This window comes from Periplaneta americana, chromosome 5 (genome assembly GCF_040183065.1).
Source record: "Periplaneta americana isolate PAMFEO1 chromosome 5, P.americana_PAMFEO1_priV1, whole genome shotgun sequence".
Lineage (NCBI taxonomy): Eukaryota > Metazoa > Arthropoda > Insecta > Blattodea > Blattidae > Periplaneta > Periplaneta americana.
Genome location: NC_091121.1, coordinates 66771091 through 66779802, shown reverse-complemented (window position 1 = coordinate 66779802; position 8712 = coordinate 66771091). Strand labels below are relative to the sequence as shown.

At 31.3% G+C, this 8712-nt stretch overlaps 1 protein-coding gene across 1 annotated transcript in view; it reads left to right on the top strand.

Annotated features, from left to right (window-relative positions):
* Eps-15 (Epidermal growth factor receptor pathway substrate clone 15) overlaps window positions 1-8287 on the top strand; it is a 147886-nt gene extending 139599 nt beyond the window's left edge. The window contains exon 20 of the mRNA XM_069825957.1: window positions 1359-8287. The gene's annotated coding sequence lies outside the window, so the exon portion shown is untranslated. The remainder of the gene's footprint in view (window positions 1-1358) is intronic.
* The last annotated feature ends 425 nt before the right edge of the window (window positions 8288-8712 follow it).

Here is an 8712-nt window from a genome sequence, read left to right as displayed (position 1 = left end):
AAAGCACAAGGAAAAGAAATGTAAGTAACTGCCCATTTATCACTAGTTCAATTAAACGTGTAAAATCGTGAAATTAAGAGAAGTAGTGGTGCTTGTAATATAGGTGTTATTGTTACTTTTTTAAAAATCACCGTACTGAAGATGTTTGATGTTTCAGGGGCCATATTTAGATGTTCATAATAAGTTACAAGATTTTTGTTGTAGGTGCAATCGAAAGCACAGCATCTTGAGTCGTTCGCTAGGGCTTTGCAAATTGCAAATAGTATTGTTAACTTGGGATTGTATGTTCAGTGCATCGTGCACAGTTAACCCACCCATATATTGGTGCCTGTATATATGTTAATTTTGTGGCTGTTTATAGAAGACATGCGTAGAACCAATACATGTTGTAAATAAATATTGCATAATGACAAATGATTTAAAAAGTGTACAAGGTGTTTTTCTTATGTTTCTGTATAATTCTAAGCATTAGATAATATCTTAACACTTACCTTTGTTGTCTTCTTACGTTACAATTTTATATATTCAGTATTGTCAACTTGTTTACTAAAATTTACAGTATTTATACCTTGGAAACCTTAGTCATCATTATGGTAGCTCCAAGACTCATGAAGTTACGTGTACAATAATTTATTGTACCATACAAAATATGATTCTTGTATTAATTAATCATAAGGTACCATGTTTCCTAAATACAGTGTAAGTGTTTATAAATGCCTTTCAAGGTACAATGTTTAAAAATAACAGTTGGGTAAAGTAGATGACAAAATTGTTACCGAGCAAGGTGGCTGGATGGTAATGTTTGAGACTCGCATTCCAGATGTCTCAGGCTCAAACCCCGCGGCCGGCCAGTCTGACTGGGTTTGTCTTGATTTCCCTCAGTCACAAAGGCAAATTCCGGATTAGAAATTTCTATACATGATTCATCACCACCTAAATCACCAATATCATAAGAATTAAAATAAAATTGAAATCATTTACATAAGTTTAAATCAAGCTGTCTATAACGCATGACAATAGAAATAGAAACACTAGTCAATGGCCTACCGATACACACAAGGATTCTACATGCACGACATGACCATAGATGTTAAAGCATGTATAAATGTAATAATCTTAACAAGAAGAAAAAATAATTGTTCACTCATATTTCATTATCATTTTGTTCATCTCTATTATTTTGACCTTCATTTTTACATGCATATTATTTTCATTCATTTTTCCATATTAACTTAGCTCCAGTAATCTCATCCCACTTTTATTACTAAATAAATAATATATTATTTAACGAATAATATACAATGTATAACTAAAATTGACATATTAATTACATCTGGCATTGTATTCTTTTTTTTTAGTAGGTTATTTTACGATGCTGTATCAACATCTCAGGTTATTTAGCATCTGAATGAGATGAAGATGATAATGCCAGTGAAATGAATCTGGGGTCCAGCACCGATAGTTACCCAGCATTTGCTCAAATTGGGTTGAGGAAAACCCCGGAAAAACCCTCAATCAAGTAACTTGCCCCGACTGGGATTCAAACCTGGGCCACCTGGTTTCGCAGCCAGACACGGTAACGTTACTCCACAGGTGTGTATTTCTTACATGGAGATTGTTTACATCAGTAATTGTTAATCAATGATTGTTAAGTTAAGGTTTATCATTTTGATTATAGTAAAGAATTATAGTATAGCATTTATGACCACTTAGAAGTCCAATATAAAACTCAATGTGTGCTTATCATCATTCATCATCATCGAAGTAGACCTTCAGCTTCATCATATCCTTCCTCTTTCTCTTAATTCAACATTACTTTTGGGATTCTCAAGAAATGGATTCGGAATATGTGCTTTAGTGGCTGACCATGATAATATCTTTGAAAAATATTGGAGTGCAAGAGGTCAAATGACTTTATTGCCAAACGCCTGGCATTAGAAAAGAACAACTTTTGGGATTCTGTTGTCATTCATTCTTGAAACATGATATAGGCAATTGTTTTTATATTTTTGTATTTTCGTTTCTGCTGATTCAACTTCTAATTCTAATATTTCTTCAATCCTGTTAAGATCAAAAAGTTGTGCCCTAATATTTTTCAGGACAAAAAATATTCATTTATATTGATTATATGGGTATTCTTTATTTGTCTCTTTGCTAAGTGTCCAAATTTCACTTCCATGTAGGAGAGAAGGCAGAGCCATTGTGTTATAGGTTCTGGCTCTTGTTTGCATATTTTAGACACTGTGAGTTACAAATGATCTGTTGCCATCTTAACTGTTTGTATTAAAATGTTGCATATATGTATTTTGGGTGAAAGGGTTACAATTTTTGGTTAATCTTGTTGTTATGTACTGTATAATTTGAAACGTAGCTTAAAGCTTATTTCCTTAAGCAGCCTAAAAATTAATAGTTAAGTACTGTATTATTGGATCATAGTAAAGACTTGCACAGTGACCCAAAGGTGTTGTCAGAATGTATGTGGACATTAGTCAGTGACCCTTCTGATGCTGGTCGTACAGTTGTAGACAAAGTGGCTGTGACCGAAATGTGTATGGGCAGTAATATTGGAGAACAAAGAGAAGTGAACGAAATGTCTTGGAAGCACATAAAATATTTATGACTAAAGTTAAATTAAAAGTAATTATAAAAATCATATCATTGACTTCATTGTCAAAGAAAATAAAAAAAGAGAAAGAAAATAGTACTGTAACTTACATGATCGAGTCTTTGAGAGATTAGCTCATATATAATTCTATTTCTGTGAAGAGATAATATTAAACCCTAGTTACATATTAACATAATTTATTCTAGAAAACAAGTTGGTATTACTGAAATTATAAAATTAGACTGGAAAATACTTGTTAAGGATAGGAAGACTGTATATGAACTTTAGTTACAGTTAAAGGTAATAAGTAATTATTTGTCGTGTATATTATACGTTTTTGGTCTTGTATCAGTTATTGCAGAAATCTGTGTGACAAACGAAAGGAGGTAGAGAGGTAAATAGAAAATATAAATACTGAATACCAACCAACACATTACGAAAATAGTATAAAGTCGCAATAATACAGATTTTGTGTGTTCTGATGTTGGCAAATCGTGGGATTATTCACTCCCTTAAATTATCTTGCAGTGTTCACATTTAATTAAATCTTATTTACTGTATGTACCCAAGTGTCGTCTTATAACAGTGGTTGGAAGATAATTAACTTGGGGTGGACTTAATAATTTTCCTTATAGCATTTCTGACATTACCATATGAACTTTTCAATAGATTCTGTTACAAGAATATCAAAACGAATGTACTCTGCTTGTTTATATGCAATATAACTATAATGGAGCAAATAGGAGGAACAACAGGGTTTTTCACAGTCTGTATCACCTCCATCCTCTGATTGGATTCTGGTGCATGTGACCTTCCCCCCCTCCATTTTTTTTCTCGTGTTGTGTCTCAGTAATTTTGAAGATTCGCAACTTCATGATTTAATATTATTTTGATTGTATTATAATTTGAGGATTGCCTCGTTATTTACTCTTGATATGTGTTTGAGTGATATAATTTGTGGCAGCTTGAACATCTCAACAGACACTTTGCTCTCTTTTGCATTAATTGTCTGTGAATCTGAACAAAGGTGCAAGTTTTATTTTACACGTTTATTTTTGTGCTAATAGAACTGAAGTGTTTAATAGCTACAAAGTGATAATAAGAGGACCCAAATGGGATTTGAACCCAGGTTTCCTATTGGATGTGCTTAATTTTAATCTGGAACAAATATTCTTCCTTATTATGGTTTATCTCATACAGCAGAGTCAGGTTGCATTTGATTAGCACTGAGCTTGGTTCATTGATGTGGTACAACTTAGCTGAGATTTATCATATTTATGTATTTTCAGATTTTAAAATAAATGCAGATATTGGCCTATTCATAGAAAAAATTCATACAAATTTGTATTCTTGTCTATTGTGAGGACTGTGACTACAAAATTTAATCTTAAAATATTGTTTATGATTTCAAAATACATAATTTTCATAAAATAATCTTCCTGGAAAATATATGGGTTTAAAACTATTTGGGTATTGTTTCCCCAGACATAAGATTGCGTTTAGATATTTCATTGTTTGTACCCTATTCATTTGCTCCAAGGAATTACATGTACAACTTTTTGTAAATGTTAGCGACTTTTTAAATTATTGGCTAATGTACAAAACCAAATATTAAGACATTGATGTTTACATTTCATTGCAAAGGGATTGTAGTTTATTATTATTATTATTATTATTATTATTATTATTATTATTATTATTTTCATCATCATCATTATTATATAATAATCTGTTGTTATCATCATTAACACTTTTTTACCAGTACATAAAATTCTCTAGGAGAATGTTTTACTTGTTCAGTTACAACAATTTATGTATGTGATTTACTGGCTCCCCCCCCCCTCCCCCGAATAGGTGCTTGTCATAATAAAGTGGTTGTACAAGAGCATTTTATTGTGGAGTTTATGAAATAGATGTAAGAATATGTTTCTGCCGAAGTAATACATTAGTGATTTGTAATTTCAAAGGGTCATGTTCATAGTTGAAAAACTAATGCAAACTAATGTTGTTGTTCAGTTATTTCAAATAGCCATTTAAAATGGTTTTATGTTGCCTAGAATCTGAATGTTATACTGGATATTAGAAAATACATCTTATTAAACAATAATACATGTTGTAACAGACAAAATATGAAATTTGAAAATAATATATTCAGTGTGTTCTGCTTTTAAAAATACTTATTCTACTTTAAATGAAAGTATTCTTACAACTAACACTAACCTACTGAAATGTATGTACAGATCTTTTACAAAATATTTTCTTTCCTTATGAAATTCAGTCTGTAATTTTAAGAAATGCATTGTATGTGGGGAAAAAAAGTCTCAAGACGTATTTCTATTGCTGTTTCTTATGTAATTTTAATATTAAGACGAACATATGAAGCATCCCATTGTAATTTCTATTTTAATGTGAAAAACTTGTAAAAATGTTACGTCTATCTCTTTGCCTTCATTCATCCAGAGATATGACTGAAATTGCTATTGATGTAGACAAGCTTGAATGTTAAGATATCAGTGGGGTGCTTTGCATTGTTTCTATTTTCTTACTTTTTTTCCTTGGATATCTTGACCACTCTCCCTCCCTTCAATAAGCAGTGTTGTAAACTAGAGACTACTAGATCATGCTATTACGATTCTACTGATCAATGCAATCATCAGTCTTATTCGTGACCTGGCCTACACATCAGTGAACATGCAGAGAAGGCTTTGAAGCTTTGCTTCTGCTGATGTAATCATTCACTCTGCTGTAACCATACAATCAGTAATAATGTCTCCAGCCTTTTCCCTCAAATCTTACTCGATAGACTTATCTTATTGTGATTTGTGTCGAATGAGTTTTAAAGCATATGAAAAGAATTATTTCCATTAAATTTTTCAAATAATGGTGTGTTCGTGAAATTGTTTTCAATATTTCGTTTTTGGTATGTGTCAGAAGTGATTTTTAACATACTTGACATTCTATACTAACTCTACAAACGTCTTCAGAAACCATTTACGCCTTCAAGAGCCTGTTCATGGAATACAGGAATAGTCCCATTATATTGTATTATTATGATTATTATTGTTGTTGATCAGCGTAACTAAAAATGTATGTTATGAATATATCCTTGTACAATATACCCTTCCCCAGAAGTTCCAGTTTCAAGATGAAGAGTCTTTATAGATGTCAATAAGAACAATGAATGTTTGTTGTCAATAACACACTCTGAATTGTAAATATAATTGTTCACATAGAATATTGTATCATATAACACCTCTCACCTTGAAAGTATGGTTTTGTCATGAAAAAAAAAAAAAAAACAAAGATGGATACCTCATATTAGTGTATTTGTTATTTCCCTTTTGGGTAATCAAAATGGAATATATTCCAAACCCAGAATCGAGAACACACTCTTATTTATTACCCAACCTATTCCTGTTCAGTAAAGTCCTCTTTTACCTTCACAAAATGTGAAATATGAAGAAAGAAAGTTGTGTATAATGTCAGTAATGAAAATATTTCTAGATTATTAGAGACTAAAATTAGTAGCTATAGTATTTTCATTCCTAATTAAAAAAAAAGTGAACTTTGGCATGCTGTCTATTAGTTTGGCCATTGATCCAGAGAATTTACAAATAATTTGAGCATTAGTATTAATTTAGTTTTTTTAAGTCAAATACTGTATTAAAGAAATTGCAGAGAAAATATAGGCTGTACTAAGTCTGATAAAAATAAAAAATGAGAATTTTCCATATAAAAATGAGTTAGAAATAAATAGAAAGAATGGGCCGGTTATATAATATTACTAGTTTTGGACAGAGTATTTGCTGAGAATGTATAATAGCATTATCTAAAATAGCGTAACCAAAAAAGATGAAATGTCAAAATCAAAAATATGTAGGAGAAAATTATTTATTATAATGTGTCATCATATAAGAGAACAGTGTTTAATAAATAAAAGATTTTCTGTTGTGTCGCAATGTGTTCATGCCATAAGTTCAGCAGACAAAATGGAGATTTCTCCACTCCTGTTTTTGTGTTCATGTTACGGTTTTTGAACATTGGCCGTTCATGGTTTCATGACTAGAGCTGGGATATGTACACAAAAACAATTGTTTAAATACAAGAATTGTCTAAAATGTGTACTACAGATGTGCAGTTACGGCACAATTAATACAATTGCACTTGGATAGACATGGTGGATCTCCATAATAGGTTCAAATGATGCCAGAACTCTTTTTAAGACAACATAGGACATGAAATTGACAATGGAAAAACATTCTTGTTGTAGGAAAGTTTCAAAACCACGACTCTGGCTTCCTTGCAACATTAAAGCCACATGTTTTGGCATTTATAGACGTAAGCACGAAGTACAAAAATTGTAAGACTTGTCTTGCAGTACCCATTACTGTATAACAAAATTTCACCTTGTTAATCAGTTTTGAAAGCGACAAGTATGAGTAAAAGTGTTCATTTCCTTGTAGAAACAGGAAAATATACATATAAAATGTTATTGATAGAAATATGTGTGTATGTATGTATACAGAAATTATGTAAAATATCGATGAATGGATTTATTGACAGTAACATTATGTTGCAATATAATATGTAGGTACAGCAGTGAGTATTTAGGTATAGACCATAAGGCCTGGGCCAACAGCTGCAAATTTTAAGGGGTAGCGCAAATTTCGGTGGTCCACATTGTTATGACATAAGCACATCCTCCTTTATGCCTCTTATACTCACAAGAGATATATTTTTTATTTAATTCATTGCAAGTTTAAACTGGCATATTTGCATGTAATTAGATTCTTCATAATTACACAACACATGTACTGGAAAGCTATTTTATTGTTGTCTATAACTTGACACAGACCAGATTCATGCAATTAATTTTAATTTTGTTTCGGTATTCTTACTGTTATTTGATAACCATGAAATGGGTCTAGAAGGAATTATATTTTATGTACTGTGTAAAATCTTCACTTTCTTTATCATTCCAAATTCAAATCAGAATTAATTAATGAAATAAATAAATAATTGATATAAATTAATTAAATTTACGCATACATTGAACATCTACCTTGAAAATAGTTATTTAACACAGCATATTTCGTATCAAGTTTTTACTTTCTTTCAGCTCTGCAACTATACTCCACAGTACAGTAAATTCATAAATCTTTAATTTTTTTCATTCTGGATCACAGGTTTGAAGAAAATTATCTATACCTAAATTGCAGTTATTGTATATAAAATATCATACTCCTTCAAATGAGGTCAGCACTGTAATCAGGAATGCAATAATTACAAAGCTATAATTATGGCGAAAATAATAATAATAATAATAATAATAATAATAATAATACTTTTTTCTCCATTTACTATTATTTTGTAACCTCTTTGCTTCATTGTTGGCCTGCATGCAAATGATGTAGCAGGTACTGTCTTAGAAAAAAGTTTTGTCGCATAGTCCCAGAAATGAGGCAGTGCGCATGTGCAGAGGACAAGCGATCTGATTCACAAGAGAACGACTAGTTGAAGTAATATAATTAGTTTCGTTTTGTTTCGTTATATGTCATCCCTTAGTAGTTAGAACAAGTTCCAGGGAAAAGAATTTAGCGTAAATAAGTAGTGCGGGAAAGACTGTTAACAAATAAAGAAGTAAATTAATTTAACAAATATAGAAAAAAAAAAAAAAAAGAATGCATAACAGCGAGATCAAACATGCGACCAACTGATTCGGAAACAGGCGCTCTGTCCACTAGATTGAAGTTTCCGTGAAAACGTTCTGTATGAACCAGTGCAATACTCCAAGATATGACTATCACGAAATTGGACATTAACTTGATTTGAAATTAATTTGACACAGTTCGCATTATTTGTGGAAATATGTTTTGCCCTGTGACTTATAAATAAAGTAATGGGGTGTGAAAATTTTTATTCCTTAACTATGTGTGACTTAAATCTTTATTAATATTTTATTACTTACTGGCTTTTAAGGAACCCAGAGGTTCATTGCCGCCCTCACATAAGCCCGCCATTGGTCCCTATCCCGAGCAAGATTAATCCAGTCTCTATCAGCATATCCCACCTCCCTCAAATCCATTTTAATATTATCTTCCCATCTA